Here is a 16,327-nt window from a genome sequence, read left to right on the forward strand (position 1 = left end):
TCCGGAACATCATCAATACCTCCTTCAACACCGCCACCTTCCCGGAGAGCTGGAAGCATGCCGAGCTCAGCGCCCTACTGAAGAAACCTACAGCGGACCCCACCGACCTCAAGAACTTCCGCCCCATCTCGCTCCTCCCTTTTCCTGCCAAAGACATCGAGAAGACCGTCAACAGACAGCTTGCCGCCTTCCTCGAGACAAACGGATCCCTTGACCCCTCACAGTCCGGTTTCCGAGCTAACCACAGCACCGAGACTGCCCTCATCGCAGCCACCGACGACATCAGTACCCTGCTCGACAACGGGGAAACAGCGGCCCTCATCCTCCTGGACCTCTCTGCAGCGTTCGACACTGTCTGCCACCGCACCCTAGTTCAACGCCTCAGCAACATCGGCATCCAAGAGAAGGCACTGGAGTGGATCATCTCGTTCCTCGCCGGAAGAACACAGAGAGTCCGCCTCCCCCCGTTTCGATCCGAGGCCACCGAAGTCATCTGCGGCGTACCGCAAGGATCATCACTCAGCCCAACCCTCTTCAACGTCTACATGAAACCTCTTTCAGCCATCGCACGCCAACACAACCTCAACATCATCTCCTACGCCGACGACACCCAACTGATCCTATCCCTCACCAGAGACCCCGCCACCGCCAGAACCAGCCTACACGAAGGGATGAAGGACGTCGCCGAGTGGATGAAGAACAGCCGCCTGAAACTGAACTCAGACAAGACGGAAGTCCTCATCCTGGGACCATCGCCCTCCGCCTGGGACGACTCCTGGTGGCCCCCCGCCCTGGACGCCACTCCCAAGCCAACAGACCACGCACGCAACCTGGGCTTCATCCTGGACTCCTCCCTCTCAATGACCAGACAAGTCAACGCCGTCTCCTCATCATGCTTCAACACCCTACGCATGCTCCGCAAGATCTTCCGATGGATCCCGACCGAAACCAGGAAGACGGTCACCCATGCACTCGTCACCAGCCGACTGGACTACGGAAACACCCTCTACGCCGGAACCACAGCCAAGCTACAGAAAAGACTCCAACGCATCCAGAACGCCTCCACCCGACTCATCCTGGACATCCCCCGACGCAGCCACATCTCCGGCCACCTGAGGGACTTGCACTGGCTCCCCGTCAGCAAGAGGATCACGTTCAGGCTCCTTACCCACGCACACAAGTCTCTCCACGACCTGGGCCCCAAGTACCTCAACGACCGCCTGACCTTCTACACGCCCACCCGCCAGCTACGTTCTACCAGCCTCGCCCTCGCTGCCGTACCACGCATCCGAAGAGCCACCGCCGGAGGAAGATCCTTCTCCTACCTGGCGGCCAAGACATGGAACTCCCTCCCCATCCACCTTCGGCTGACCCAGGACCTTCAGGAGACAACTCAAGACCTGGCTGTTTGAGCAGTAGCGGACCCCTTCCCCCAAGCGCCTTGAGACCCTTCCGGGTGAGTAGTGCGCTATACAAATGTTATGATTGATTGATTGATTGATTGATTGATTGATTGATTGATTGATTGCAACAATTGTCCCCAAGTCCTGCCTATCCTACAATAAATTGTAAACCTATAGACAATAGCTACACATAACTAACCAATTGGTGTATGAAGTAGAATCATAGCTACACACAACTAAACAATTGGTGTATCAAGTAGAACCATATTTAGCACATTGTGGTAGTAAATCATTTCCATGACACTAAAAAGCAAAGAATCCTTTATAAATGTGTAAATAGAAGCACAATAAGTATCATGTTGTTCATACATAATTCTCACATATACTCTGAGCAACTTAATGTCAGGCTTACTAACTTTATCTGAATTAGGGAGTTAAGGATGTTGAATTTGCTTTCAATGCTTTCAAATGTCAGACAAATGTTATGATTGAATTGCAACACTAATATCCCATTATTATACATGTTAATTGTGAGGAAGGTTTAATTACCTTCGAAAATGGGATGACCAATACGGTGTGTCTTGCAAAGATGGTCAACTGATTTGAAGAGCCCTTCAATGGGAACTGGTAGGACTGCACAATTAGTAACTTGGGGGTTAGAAAACGTTTCTCAATTTTGTGGGTTTCCTTGCAATTTTTGTTAAGAATGGTGGAAAATTTAGTCATAGCTTGCAGAACGAAATATATTTAGTCGGATGACAGGTGAGGATGCCATATTAGAATAAGGTGGGTAATGTGGATCCAACTTTGTGATATCTTTATTTTCGATTTTCTACCTATTTAAAATTCAAGCATTCCACTTCAAGTCAATAAGAAAGTTATTTATATGTTGCTTTCTAGATGTCCATCTATGGTAAACACATATGGCATATTAACCGTACCCAGGAGACTACTGATGCATTCCAATTCAACTGAAAAAGTGAATTTCCAGATTTTTTTAAGAGTATCTATTATGTGTTCCATCTGGGCTTGCAAAGGATAAGCTGTAACTAATATTTATGTCAATATAATATCTAGATAATTTTCTCTGGGTTATAGTTATTTGCAGTGATTCTTATGTCCACATGCATTGTTTCATATGTGGGATTGTATTGCTGATCGCTTGCCTTTTATGGACGCTCCTGTAGACTTTTGATTTTTTCTACAAGATAAATTGCAAAACTAGATTGACCGTTAGTGCTATGACTAGAGTCCTGATTGACTATTGGAGTTGAGGATGGGAAGTATGTTCACAATTGACTGCTTATCAATCTCTGGCTAACTGACAAACTCACATGATGACGGTATTTTGCCTGCTCATACCATGGTAACTGCATAAAGTACATGTGCCAGTTCCAATTTTCAAGATGGGTTTTTTCTAATATTGAAGCCAGATGTTCATTTGTGCTCACTGTCTGTGGAGAAAGTTTGCAATGAGGCTATGTTCAGGAATTCTTGGATTCTAATAACTGTTCCTCCTACCATCTTTGTTAGCTAGTTCATCCACAGCTCAAAAAGCTGACTCCAACACTCAGAACAGAATGTAGGCAGCCTCCAGTGAATCTGCATACAGGTCCACTTTAGTATGCCAGGGCACTCTTGGTGTCAGCTCCTCCAAACCTTGAGGACCAACAAAAAGCAGTGCCTATGAACCGGCCCACCAGAGAGGTAGCTTTAACAAGAGCTAGAGTCCCAGAAAGTTAAAGGTGCCAGCAGGTAGATGAGACCCATATGCTCCAGGCAAATGTTATATAAAGTGGTGGGTCTTGGGAGAGGAGAGAGAGAGAGAGAGGTTTTCACCAACTCTTAGAAATTGGGTCTCTAGTTGATAGAGGTGTGCACCCTGTCCAAGTAGGGACCGCAAACGTAGTCAGTGGAAGCTATAAATACACTTTAAATTAACCTGTGCTCACCCTCTGGTAGCTTGGCACAGAGCAGACAGGCTTATCTTAAGAGGCAGCACAGCATAGGAACACTTTGCCTCCCATGAAAAGATAACCCAGACCATTCTCTGAAGAGAATCCCGTAAATAATACTGGGAATCGAAACGCATCAGTACTACACAACGCAGGGACTGTTTTCATTTAATTAAATTTGTCCTAGTAGAAATGTTCCTATACTCTCAACTACTAGGCATTACAGTTTCTTCCCTGTGTTTAGCAGCAATTTTAAATGTCATAGACAATTAGACGGTAAATGATTTTCAGGATGCTGCTGTTGTTTCATGAACTTCGACTGGTTTTTATCGCTCAGAACCACTGATGCTTATTGTTGTCATTTTGTCTTGTTATAACACAATGTTGATTTAATTTTTGTGCATTTTTTCATGTGTTAAAACGTATTCTAACTCATTCATATCCACATGTGTGTCAATAAGAAATAATGTGGTTTTACGTCTTTACATAAAGTGAATGACTTAGCAAATAAATGCGACAAGTCCTCTTTAATTCGGTTATTTGTCTGCAGTCTGTTAAATCACTTTAGCAGCATATAAATGTGATGGCTAGGACAAGTTCCGCTTTTTGAACCATTAGACACAGTACAGCCTCCTTGGGCCATACCCTTTTCCTGCTATAAAGTTCACTCTTGAGCTCAGCTCCCCCAAACCTTAAGGACCAACCAAAAGCAGTGCCTATGAACCTGCTCACCAAAGAGGTAGCTCTAACAAGAGCTAGAGTCCCTCGAAGTTAAAGGTCCCAGCAAGTAGGGCGTGGCCACGGAGGCGATCGGAATGGCTGCCTCGCCGTGAAGCTCCTCCATGCGGGCTCCCAACGGCAGCAAGTAGGATGTGATTCGCCGCTCCTTGTCCCCACATCGTTAGCAGATCCGTAAGAGGAAGCCACCTCAATCACCCGGGAGGCTTCGGAGGCCCAGGGAACGTCATTAGAGGTGTCGAAGGCGGAGGGGAATTGAGGCCTTCCGGGCCTCGGAGCCACCTTCCCTATCTGCGCCGGATCATTGGGTGAGTGCTGTGCGGGGCTCCCCTGCTGGGCCTGCTGCCCTTTCGCGTGCTGCCCATGGGCTCTCGCGCTTGCTGCCCGTCTTCCGTGGGCTCTTGGGTGGGGGCGCCGGGCTCCTGGGTAGTGTCGGGGTCTTTTTGGCCTGGAAACGCACGGGAGCCGGGGCCTCGATTTGCGGGCTTGCGGCGGATCTGGGGCGGCTGGCGGGACGGTCTGTTCGGTGGCTGCGGGGGTACCGGGGAGCACTTCCTGCTGATCAGTGGCGGCCCCGCCTTAGACCCACAAGGGGAGACCCTTGTTTCCCCCCAACCTCCCGCATTGGGCTCCTAGCGAGGGGTGCTCCCCCATACTACTGCCATAAGCGAGGGACACTCATACATTGGACACTGCCCCTCAACGACGCCATGGTGCGCCCGTCGGATGTGGCTTGCTGACCAGGCGGCTGCTACCCTTCATGTCCAGGCCCTGGCCGGGAAAACTGCCTGACGCTATCGACGCTTGGACGCGTGACTAGGTCGCAGTTTACTCCACATTGGCGTTGCATGGCCCGGATGTACGCCATACACTGAGACCAGTCTGTGCATACCTCTGCCTGGCACCTAGCATTGCTCTGCCTCAGCTATATCCTCCCTCACTGTCTGAAGCCACACATTGTTTCTCCGGGGCAGTGCACTTTCCACAGCTTTGGCCATGGGGAAGAGAGATCCGAACCACAGGAAACTGAGCTTCGACAAAACTTCCCTCCTCACGACAGACCCTCCGCCTGGTTCATCTACCGGAGCTGCCAGTTCCGCGGACATGGGGGACGCCACTGCCATGGTCGCCGCCATGATGGGTGAAATGCGTGCTGGATTTAAGGCGCTTGATACCCGCTTTGACAGCCTTGAGCAGAAAATTGCTGATATGGGTACCAAAGTACAGGCCCATGACCGACGCCTGGACGTGGCAGAATCCAGAATATCGGATGTGGAGGATGGTGCCGCCAAGGCGCTAAAGAAGCTGGAACGCGTCTAAAAAATTCTCAAGGACGTGGCCATTAAAAATGAGGACTTGGAAGCGCGTAGTCGGCGCAACAATATTCGTATACTTGGTGTGGTGGAGACGACAGCGACGGGACGTTTTGACACTTTTGTTGAACATCTTCTCATTGAACTGTTCGGCAAGGACACCTTCACTGATGGCTTTGTGGTCGAACGAGCCCACAGAACGCTGGGTCCTAGACCTCGCCCTGGGCAGCCCCCACGTCCCATTATCACCAGAATCATGAACTTCCGCGACCGGGATGCCGCGCTTCGTGCTGCGTGGGAGGCGGGAGAAGTGCGGTGGCAGGGCGGCATTTTATCCTTCTTCCCAGACTTCACGCTTATGGTTCAGGAGGCTCGCCGCAAATACACTGGCGTCAAAGCAACTCTACGCAATCTGGGTATAAAATACGGCATGCTGTATCCGGCCAGGTTAAAAGTTGATGTGGGTGGCAGATATCGCATCTTTGACTCCCCCACGGAGGCACAAGACTTTTGTCAGGGCTATAAACGACAGGGTTCACCATCGGCTTTCCAGTCCGCGCCGCGATCTCCACCCCGTGAAGACACGCAGTCCAGTGTTGACCTTTTTGCTGAAACCGGCCAGGGCTGACCGCTTTTTATTATTTAGTCCCTGGGCCCTGCTCATAGTATTGCTTAATAGATGTGGATTCTCCAGCGTTTTGTTAACCTGACCGCTTCCGGGGCCGCTTTAGTTGGGATGCCCGCATGGCGTGGCGTTGCTACCCCCTATGGCGAATGCCTTCTTGTCTTCCTTCCTTGGGGTTTTATTTTTTTGGAAGCGACATTGTTTCATTGTATGGTTATTGTCTTTGGTATTTTGCACTTTCAGTCCGCGAATATACAGGGATTGCCTCTCTGGGGATGCGGGGATGCGGGGAGGCTGGGTGGTGGGTGGGGTATGGGGTGTGTTTGGTTTTTACGGTCATTTATTTTTGTGAGTAATTGCGATGCAAGTGAGAGTGGAGTGACGGATACACATCTGTTTGTATTTTTTCTTAGTTTTGTGATATGGCCAGGGCAGGTCTGCAGTCTGGCCCGTCCAGACTTACGTTGATGTCTTGGAATGTTCGTGGTTTGAACACTACACGAAAGCGTAAACAGGTAATAAATTATGCAGCACGGCACAAGGTAGATGTTCTTTTTCTTCAAGAAACACACTTGGCACCAGCGGATGCAGCCCCCGTTGCTAGGGGCTGCGGTGCGCACAAAGTTTTTTCAAATTTTAGCAGATATGCCAGAGGCGTTGCAATTTTTGTACACAGGCGTGTTCCCTTTGTATTAACTAGTAGTACCACGGATGAACAGGGTAGATATGTGCTGATTATCGGAGTGTAGATGGGGTACAAGATCGCCATGGGGGAGTCTACTGTCCCAACATAGACTCCCCCGCTTTTTTCCAAGACCTTCAACTGACAATGCTTCACTCCGACATAGATTTGTTAGTGATGGGCGGCGACTTTAATTTGCTAATGAATCCTGACAGAGACAGTACTTCTCTTTCTCCGGACTGCAAGGCCCGGTCCCGTTCAGTGCTCGCAGATATTTGTTCTCATTTCTCCCTAATAGACATAGAAGCTCGGCTGCACCCAAACGCACCTGATTATACACATCATTCCGGGTTCCACAACACTAGCACTAGGATAGACTATTGGCTCCTCTCCCCAGGTGTCGCCGGCTGGGTGGACAGTCTTTCCACCCTTACGCGCACGTTATCGGACAATTCCCCCATTGTGTTAACTTTATTAGTTCCCAGACAGGGTGGTTACGAAAGGCAGTGGCGGTTTCCTGGTAGGGCCCTGTTGGATCCGGTCTTTAAAGAAGAGATCCGCAGCGCTATTGATGACTATTTTGACATTAATACCGGCTCTGTGGACTCCTGGGCTGCGTTATGGGAGGGATTCAAAGCCACCATTCGCGGGGTTTGTATTGCTAAACATGTCGGAACTCTACGGGAGATTCGTTCCACCTTAACCCGTATTGAAACTGACATCTCTAGGATAGAGAAGGAAATACTTACCCCATCTGAGGCTAGGGAAGCCAAACGCCTGGAATTGCTATTGGAATTTCGAGACACTGCAGACAGGGAGCTACGGTTTATGGGCAAACATTATACGGCACGTCAGTATGGAGAAGGTGACAGGCCGGGCAATTGCTTGCGCAACTGCTCCGTCCTCCTCACCAGACGGCCTACATCACTGACATTGTAGACACACAGGGCACACGACACCACTCCACTCCCGATATATGCAGCACTTTCTTGTCATACTACAAAACTCTCGACACATCCACGCTTTCAGAGGGACAGCGCGACCCCGGCCCTTATTTGAATGAGATCGCCATGGTATACCTCGAGAAACACATGCAGGAATTCCTGGCCACGCCCATCACTCCAGATTCCATAGTTGAAGCCATTGATTCATTGAAGGGCTCCTCGGCACCGGGCATTGATGGTTTCTCTGCTGATTTCTATAAAGAATATAAAGAGGAACTTGTACCACAGCTAGTCGAGGTCTACGCAGAAGCTCTAGTGTCCGGCGTTCTGCCACCCACGCTCCAGGAAGCGGTAATTGTTCTTCTTCCCAAACCAGACCTTGACTCCTCCTTATGTGACTCTTAAAGGCCCCAGTCCCTATTAAATGTGGACTACAAGATTTTGGCTAAAGTTATCGCGATCCGCCTATCACTATTAATGGAATCCATCATTTCACCGGCTCAGTCAGGATTCGTTCCGCACAGGTCCACCTCCTTCAATCTGAGGACATTGTTCTCTGTGTTGCATAGGATGGACCCCTCTACCCCAGCTGCAGCAGTGTTTTTGGATGCGGAGAAAGCGTTCGACACGCTGGAGTGGCCCTTTTTTTTATCAGTCATGAGGCGAATGGGCATGCCGGAGATATTTGTGGCTACAGTTGAGTTACTATATACGGCGCCTACTGCCCGGCTGCGTTTAAATGGCACCAACTCTGAAAGCTTTACACTTTCGCGTGGCACCCAACAAGGATGCCCCTTATCCCCCCTGCTGTTCATCCTCGCGATGGACACTCTGGTTCGCCATTTTCAAGAGAAGAACCTCCACAGAGGACTTCAGTTTCGCACTGGACCTCTCCTCGTCTCTCTATACGCAGACGACACGATTTTGTATGTCCGGACGCCTCGGACCAATCTGGAACCTCTGTTATTGGAAATAGCCCGTTTTGGAGAATATTCAGGCCTTCGAATAAATTGGCACAAATCTGTTATTTTTCCGCTTACCCCCTCCACCTCACAATGGCCGTGTGCTTTTCCACTAGAGTGGAACATGGATTCAGTGAAATATCTGGGAATACATGTCCACCTTGACACGGTGTCCATTATTCGCTTAAATTACGGGCATGCCTTGGATTTCTTGGAGGACCATATGGAGCGCTGGCTTCGCCTACCCTTGTCCATGGCTGGCCGCATTGCCATAATTAAAATGATCGTGCTTCCTCGGTTTTTGTATTTATTTAACAATATCCCGATTCCTCTCACCAAGAATTTTTTTTCGCAACTCCGTTCCTTGTTGTTGCGTTTAGTATGGGGCGGTAGAAATCCGCGAGTGTCCTGGCGTACCTTAACGTTTCCTTAAGAGCGAGGTGGCTTCGGCGTGCCCGACTTTTTTCTTTATTATTTAGTCGCACAATGCTCGTATGCATATTCCTGGTTTCACCCGGACGCCAGAATTCTATATTTGAAACCTGAGGCTGACCTAGTGCTACCTGTGCCCCTTAAGTCCATCCTTCCCAGAGGGCTTCCCCGGGATCCACGAGATATACAAACAGTTTCCACCACGTGCTGGGCTTGGGACAAACTACGCAGACTACTTCAAATTGAGACATTATACTCTCCCGCCCTTCCATTGCCTAATTCCCATTGGCTCCCTATCACCGGCGAGTCGGTGATACAGCGCACGTTATCCAAATACCAGCTAGACACGGTCGGGGACCTCTTCCAGGAAGGCCATGTTTTCTCCATGACAGAGGATCAGCGTTTTGCTGACCGACCGTTTATGGACTCTTTCACACTGACTAGACTCAGATCCATGCTCCGTGCTGAGTTTCGCACGTTTCCACTTCCCCCTGAGGACGCTACCATACTCACTTTCATAATACAGAGTAAGACGGGATCGCATGCAGTCTCTAAACTATACAAACTACGTCTAGCCTCGCTTCCTTCCTCGGACACTGCGGTGCGCGCCGCATGGGAGGGCGATCTGGGTAACCAGATAACTGACGACCAATGGGCAGCGTGCTGTGCGGCCACTAGGGACGTGTCCATTAATAGCAGACATAAGCTTATACACTTTAAGTTTTGAGACGGATGTATCATACTCCTGCTCTTGCTCATAAGGTCGACGCTAGCAGGCCACATTGTTGCCCTAAATGTCGAGCCCCACAGGCTGATTTCGCCCATCTTTCCTGGACGTGCTCGCTTTTGCATGACTACTGGCTTCAGGTACACCGTATTTTGGGTGACATATTTGACTTGGAGTTGCTACCCACTCCTGAAATAGCGCTACTGGGCTATGTCGTCAATTTCCCACGTTCTTCCCGCAAATTGGCGGCCATTGGCTTTCAATTAGCAAAAAGAGAGATAGCACTTCTCTGGTGCACTAGACGCGCTCCCAGCGCTCAAGCCTGGCTTCACAGCATGGCCTACTGCAATGTTAACAGTGTGGAATACTCCGATCAGATTCCGTCTGCTTCCCGACCAGTGGACATATGGGGGCCTTATCTCAATCGATTAACTCCATTGTACCGGAGGGGGTGGGCTAGATTGGCTTGCATGGCTGCACTGTGGCCGAGTACACCACTATTATTGTGACAGATACGTTAGCACTTCACTTCAGGCCAAGTTGTTTGGTGTACTCACGGATTGCATGGGTGTTTCATAAGATGACCTGTACTGTGACTGTATTCCTGTAGATAGATGTTTCTTTTCACTTAGTGCTCACTGCGACCTGGCCTGATACAAAAATGTAATGGTGTTTGCCCTTGTCAAATGACCGTCCTATTCTTGAGACATTTGATGTACTTATTGCTCTGCTCTCTCGATCTCGCAAACTTGCACATATGATTGGTTTTTTTTTTTTTTTTTTTATTATTGCATATTTTTTATTTGTTTTTGTTTGCATTATATTATTATATTTATGGTTTGTTATGAGCAAAATTGCAAAATTGCAATGTAGCATATATAGCGTCCGAAATCCCTCTGCACGACTGTTATTTGCATGACTCTTGTACACGAAAGAGTGGATTGCTAATTTGTTAAATAAAGAGATTTTTTTTAAAAAAGGGTCCCAGCAAGTAGATGACACCCAGATGCACCAGGCAAATGTTAAATAAAGTGGTGGGTCTTGGGAGAGGAGAGAGAGAGAAGTTTTCAAGACACCAACTCTTAGAAATTGGGTCTCTAATTGACAGAGGTATGCACCCTGTCCAAGTAGGGATCGCAAATGTAGTCAGTCGAAGCTAGAAATACACTTTAAATTAACCTGTGCTCACCCTCTGGTAGCTTGGCGCAGAGCAGGCAGGCTTATCTTATGAGGCAATGTGCAAAGTATTTGTGCAATACACACACAGTAACACAATGAATACACCACAAAGAGACTCCACAAAAGCATAGAACAATAGAGAATATTTATCTAAGCTAAGTAAAACAAGACCAACATGACAAAAATCAAATCTGTGGAAGTTGAGATATAAATTTTTAAAGAATAAATGCAAAAACAGTGCTTAGACGTCAATAGCACTAAAAGGTTACTTGATGGCAGAGTCCAGCAGCACCAACAGAATTGCAGCAAGTATTTTGTGTCCCTAGGACTTCAAAAAAAGGAGGCAAGCCAGCAAGCCCCTGGAGTCACTCTGGGTTCAAATTAGGTGGGTCCAGTCCTTGTCCTCGGCAAGGCAAAGCAGAGATCAGTAGGCAGCAGGGCAGCTCAGCAAAGCAGAGAAGCAGTTCCTCAACACAGTCAGTCAAGGTAAAGTGGCAATCTTTACAGCACAGCAGTCCTTACTCCAGAAGGGTTCATCCCAGGTCCAGACGTGTACTGACTTGTACTGATTTGGTAGGGCCAAAGTCTAGTACGTACACCCAGATGTGCCTTTAAAGTAAGAGTGACTTTAAAGCAGCTCCTTGAAGTGCACATGCCCCTTTTCATCTCAGCCCTGTCTGCCAGGCTGTCGTGAGTAATCAGTCCTTTGTGTAGGGACAGGAAACAGCCAATTCATCTATAAGTATGAGCTCCCCCTCTGCCTGCCCAGGAAGGCTGTTAAAATGCAGATGAAGGAAGACGAGTCCTCTGTCACATCAACGTTTTCTGTGCTTGTGGCTATCCAGAGGGAATGCACAAAGTTTACCTGTCACCAAGGCCAGACGTGTATTGGAGACAGGCTGCAGGCACACAAAGCTAAGTTAAGACCAGAGAAATGTCCATTTTCTAAAAGTGCCCTTTCTAAAATAGTAATGTTAAATCCAACCTTACCAGTAAAGAGGATTTATCATTACCATTCCAAGGATATGAAACATGATTTAACTACTCCTTTAAAATCAGGAATTACAGCTTAAAAGTGTTTTAAGGAATTTCCAATGCTAGCATATGAGAGGAGTAGGCCTCACAGTAGTGAAAACGAAAAGTTATCTGCTTGTCACTACCAAGACAAGTAAAACTTAAATGTACATGTCCTGCATTTTACTTACGCAGTACCCCCTCTCACTTGCACAATAATCGTTTTGCACCGCGTTTTGCGGGCCCTTGTCCTGGCTGGTAATATCGGCGGCCATCTTGGGTGAGTAGGACGCCTGACGGCGCCGCTTTGCTCCACGGTCTAGACGTCACAAGGACGCTAGACCTCTACTTAAGGGGGAAAAATTAGGTGCCTGGTCACTAACTGACCTCTCAATACCGACTATCACCACGAAACTGCACAGAGCGCGCCACGCTTAGAACTGCTGCTTGGACGCTGCCTCTAACGCAATAATCGCGTTTTTTAAAAATCCTGTTTGCTATTTTATTTCTTATTGTGTTACTTACCCCTGCTTTTATATTTACGCCCTCTCACTTGCACAATAATCGTTTTGCACCGCGTTTTGCGGGCCCTTGTCCTGGCTGGTAATATCGGCGGCCATCTTGGGTGAGTAGGACGCCTGACGGCGCCGCTTTGCTCCACGGTCTAGACGTCACAAGGACGCTAGACCTCTACTTAAGGGGGAAAAATTAGGTGCCTGGTCACTAACTGACCTCTCAATACCGACTATCACCACGAAACTGCACAGAGCGCGCCGCGCTTAGAACTGCTGCTTGGACGCTGCCTCTAACGCAATAATCGCGTTTTTAAAAAATCCTGTTTGCTATTTTATTTCTTATTGTGTTACTTACCCCTGCTTTTATATTTACGCCCTCTCACTTGCACAATAATCGTTTTGCACCGCGTTTTGCGGGCCCTTGTCCTGGCTGGTAATATCGGCGGCCATCTTGGGTGAGTAGGACGCCTGACGGCGCCGCTTTGCTCCACGGTCTAGACGTCACAAGGACGCTAGACCTCTACTTAAGGGGGTCACGCATACGCGCAGCGGACACGCGCAGCGGAACCGCCGAATTTCCGCCGGAGTTACGCCAGAGTTCTGCCCGTCTGCGCCCGTCCGCGCCTGTTCGGGCTCTGGGGCTATGCCTTTAACTGCTAGCTCTGTTGGTGATTATACCTATACAGGTGAGGCTCTAAAATCCATACGTTCCTCTACATATTCAAATTGTACCTTTTGTTCTCTTCCAACCCATAATTTTGAATGCGCCGGTTGTAGTTTTCGTACTGGCAGAATGTCTAACTGTAAGGCAATGCGACGGACTCGCACTCGGGGTAGACGGAGGAGATCTAAAACTCCTTCCAACTGTTCTCCACTCCATTTCTGGAGTATTAATTGCAGGTCCCTCCCGAAACATAAATATCACATCTACGACCTTTTGATCGGAGAGCAACCCGATGCATTGTTTCTCACTGAAACATGGCTCCAGGACAGCTCTGGCCCTGACATCGCCATTGCCGTTCCAAACGACTACAGAATGGTGAGATTGGATAGAGAATCTGGAAAAGGCGGGGGTATGCCATTATATTCAAGTCTACTTATACTTGTAGGCTGGAAGCTTTCCCCTTGCCTGGAAGTGAAACTGGATTATTTAAGCTAGTAATTAACCCCCAATTTACACTATCGGGCCTTTTGGTCTACCGGCCTCCTGGTAGTGCTCTCACCTGGATATCCTCATTTGCAGAGATGATAGCCCCCTTACTCCTTAGGGCGGCAAATTTTTCCATCCTTGGTGATCTCAACCTGCATCTAGAGGACCCACTATGTTCTATCAGCAAGCGTTTCCTATCTGATCTGGAGGCACTCAACCTCTTGCTGCTTAATTCTGGACCTACCCACTCGGCTGGCCATCAATTGGACCCTATTTTTTCTAATCTTCCTTTGGACTGTTCTCGGAGTGCCCGTCCATTAGAGTGGTCTGATCATTTCGCAGTTTACTTTTCTTTAGTACATACTAAGAATTTAGCTAACAGTGCCTGCGGTAAGGTTGACCTAATACATCGGTGGGGTAAACTTTATATTACGAAGTTGAACCTGCACCTTTTGAACACCCGCCCTGAGGACAGTGAGGTCTCAGTTTTGGAATTGAATACCTCGGTCTCTCACTGGCTTACCAATGCTGTTACCTCCCTTCTTCCGCCCACTCCGAAACACTCTGGGTCCCACCACCCTCCGGCTCCCTGGTTCTCTGCCGACTGAAGACCTTACGTTCCAAATGCAAGGCCCTAGAAAGAAAATGGAAGCACTCCTATTCGGCCTCACGGAAGATTGTATATAAAGAGGCTCTAAAGGAATACCATTTACAATGTAAAAACGTGAGAGCCGTCCACACTGTGAGTACAGTGACACAAGCCCAGAATTGTCCACGTACTCTTTTTTCTGGTATTAAAAAATTGACAGGAGCTGACACTATCCCAACACCTACAGCTCTAGAGGAAACTCAATGCAATTCCATTGCTAATTTCTTCATTGCTAAAGTGGAGCGTATATACGACTCCTTAAACGCTCCCCTCACTCCAATTGCACATCAACTGGAGCAGATTGTCGGGATTGAACAACCTCCCCCTACGGGAAAGGTCACTAACTGGCAATTGTTTGATGACACATCGTTCCTCTCCTGCCTAAACAGTATAAGATCGGGCTCTCCTCGCGACCCTATGCCTGCGAAAATTCTCAAACTACTGGACCTTGAACCCCGGCGGGTTCTTATGAGACTCTTAAATGCTTCATTAACAGAATCCCTTGTGCCACAGGTTTGGAAGCACGCAATGGTTGTTCCTCTTCAAAAAAAAGCTGGTGCTGATGCATCTAATCTCGCCAATTTCAGACCCATATCCCTGCTGCCTGCTCTCTCGAAAGTGCTGAAAAGGCCCGTTAACATTCAGCTGACCCATCTTGTGGAAAGTTCGGGATTTTTACACCCTTCCCAGTCTGGCTTTCGTGCTCACCACTCCACGGAGACCGCTCTACTCGGGGTGACGGAGAAGTTACGACACGGTATCGACCGCGGGGAAACATCTGCGCTCATCCTTCTGGATTTGAGTGCGGCGTTCGATACCGTGTCTCATTCCATCCTTCTGAACTCTCTTCGATCCCTGGGAGTGGACGGTCCGGCATTGGCCTGGATTGCCTCCTTTCTAAGCGAGCGCACTTTCCAAGTCTTTTCCACTAAAGCCACTTCCGCGACCTTTCCACTGGTGCACGGCGTCCCGCAGGGGTCCATATTAAGCCCTTTATTGTTCAACATCTATATGAGACCCCTGGCTACCATCGCGGAGGACGCAGGTCTGTCTATTTTCTCATACGCCAACGACACCCAAATTGTGTTTTCCCTTTCCAGCAGTGAGCGCAGCGGCATATCGATCCTGAAAACTGGATTGTCACGTATAGCTGAGTGGATGCAGAGGCATCTCCTCAAACTAAACGGTGACAAAACCGAGATTCTCATTTTATGGAAACATAAAGACCCGTGGGGCCCCCAACATTGGCCCAGTGACATGGGTCCTCTTCCCGAGCCAACTTCTGTGGTTCGCAACCTCGGATTTTTGATAGACAACAAGTTATCTATGCGACTGCAGGCCACTAAGGTGGCCGCCATCTGCTTTGCCACCTTGCGATGGCTCCAGAAAATTTTATGGATGCTGCCCCACTCCACCAGAAGAACCGTAGTCCAGGCGTTAGTAACATCTCGCCTGGACTATGGTAATGTCCTCTATCTTGGCGCCGACGCTGCTACCATCAACAAACTCCAGGTTGTTCAAAACTCGTCGGCTCGACTTCTTTGTAACATCCCGAGGAGATCTTCGGCCTCACAGGCTCTTCGCGATCTACACTGGCTTAGAATCTCCAGTCGTATCAAGTTTAAAGCCTTGTGCTATCTCCATAAAATCAAGCAGGGCTCGGCCCCAAAATACTTGAAGAGCCTGGTCCAAGCCTACAAGCCTAGTCGCACTTTAAGATCTTCTGCTAACTGCGACTTTGTTGTCCCAAGATTCAAGCTTGTAAGGATGGGGGGTCGGGCCTTTTCTCATTTAGGCCCTAAATATTGGAACGCGTTACCCATTACCCTGAAGTCATAAACTAACTTTCTTTGTTTTAGGAAAAAATTGAAAACCATCCTTTTCCAATGATTCACATATTGTTTCAGTGACTCATGGTGTGGTCCTTTGAGAGTTTGGCTTTTTCTTCTTCAGTCTATCCCTTGCGCCGGGAAACCCACTGCGGGTAGCTGTTGCGCGTTACAAATTTAATAAAATAAATAAATAAATAAATGAATAAA

This window comes from Lissotriton helveticus, chromosome 4_1 (genome assembly GCF_964261635.1).
Source record: "Lissotriton helveticus chromosome 4_1, aLisHel1.1, whole genome shotgun sequence".
Classification (NCBI taxonomy): Eukaryota; Metazoa; Chordata; class Amphibia; order Caudata; family Salamandridae; genus Lissotriton; species Lissotriton helveticus.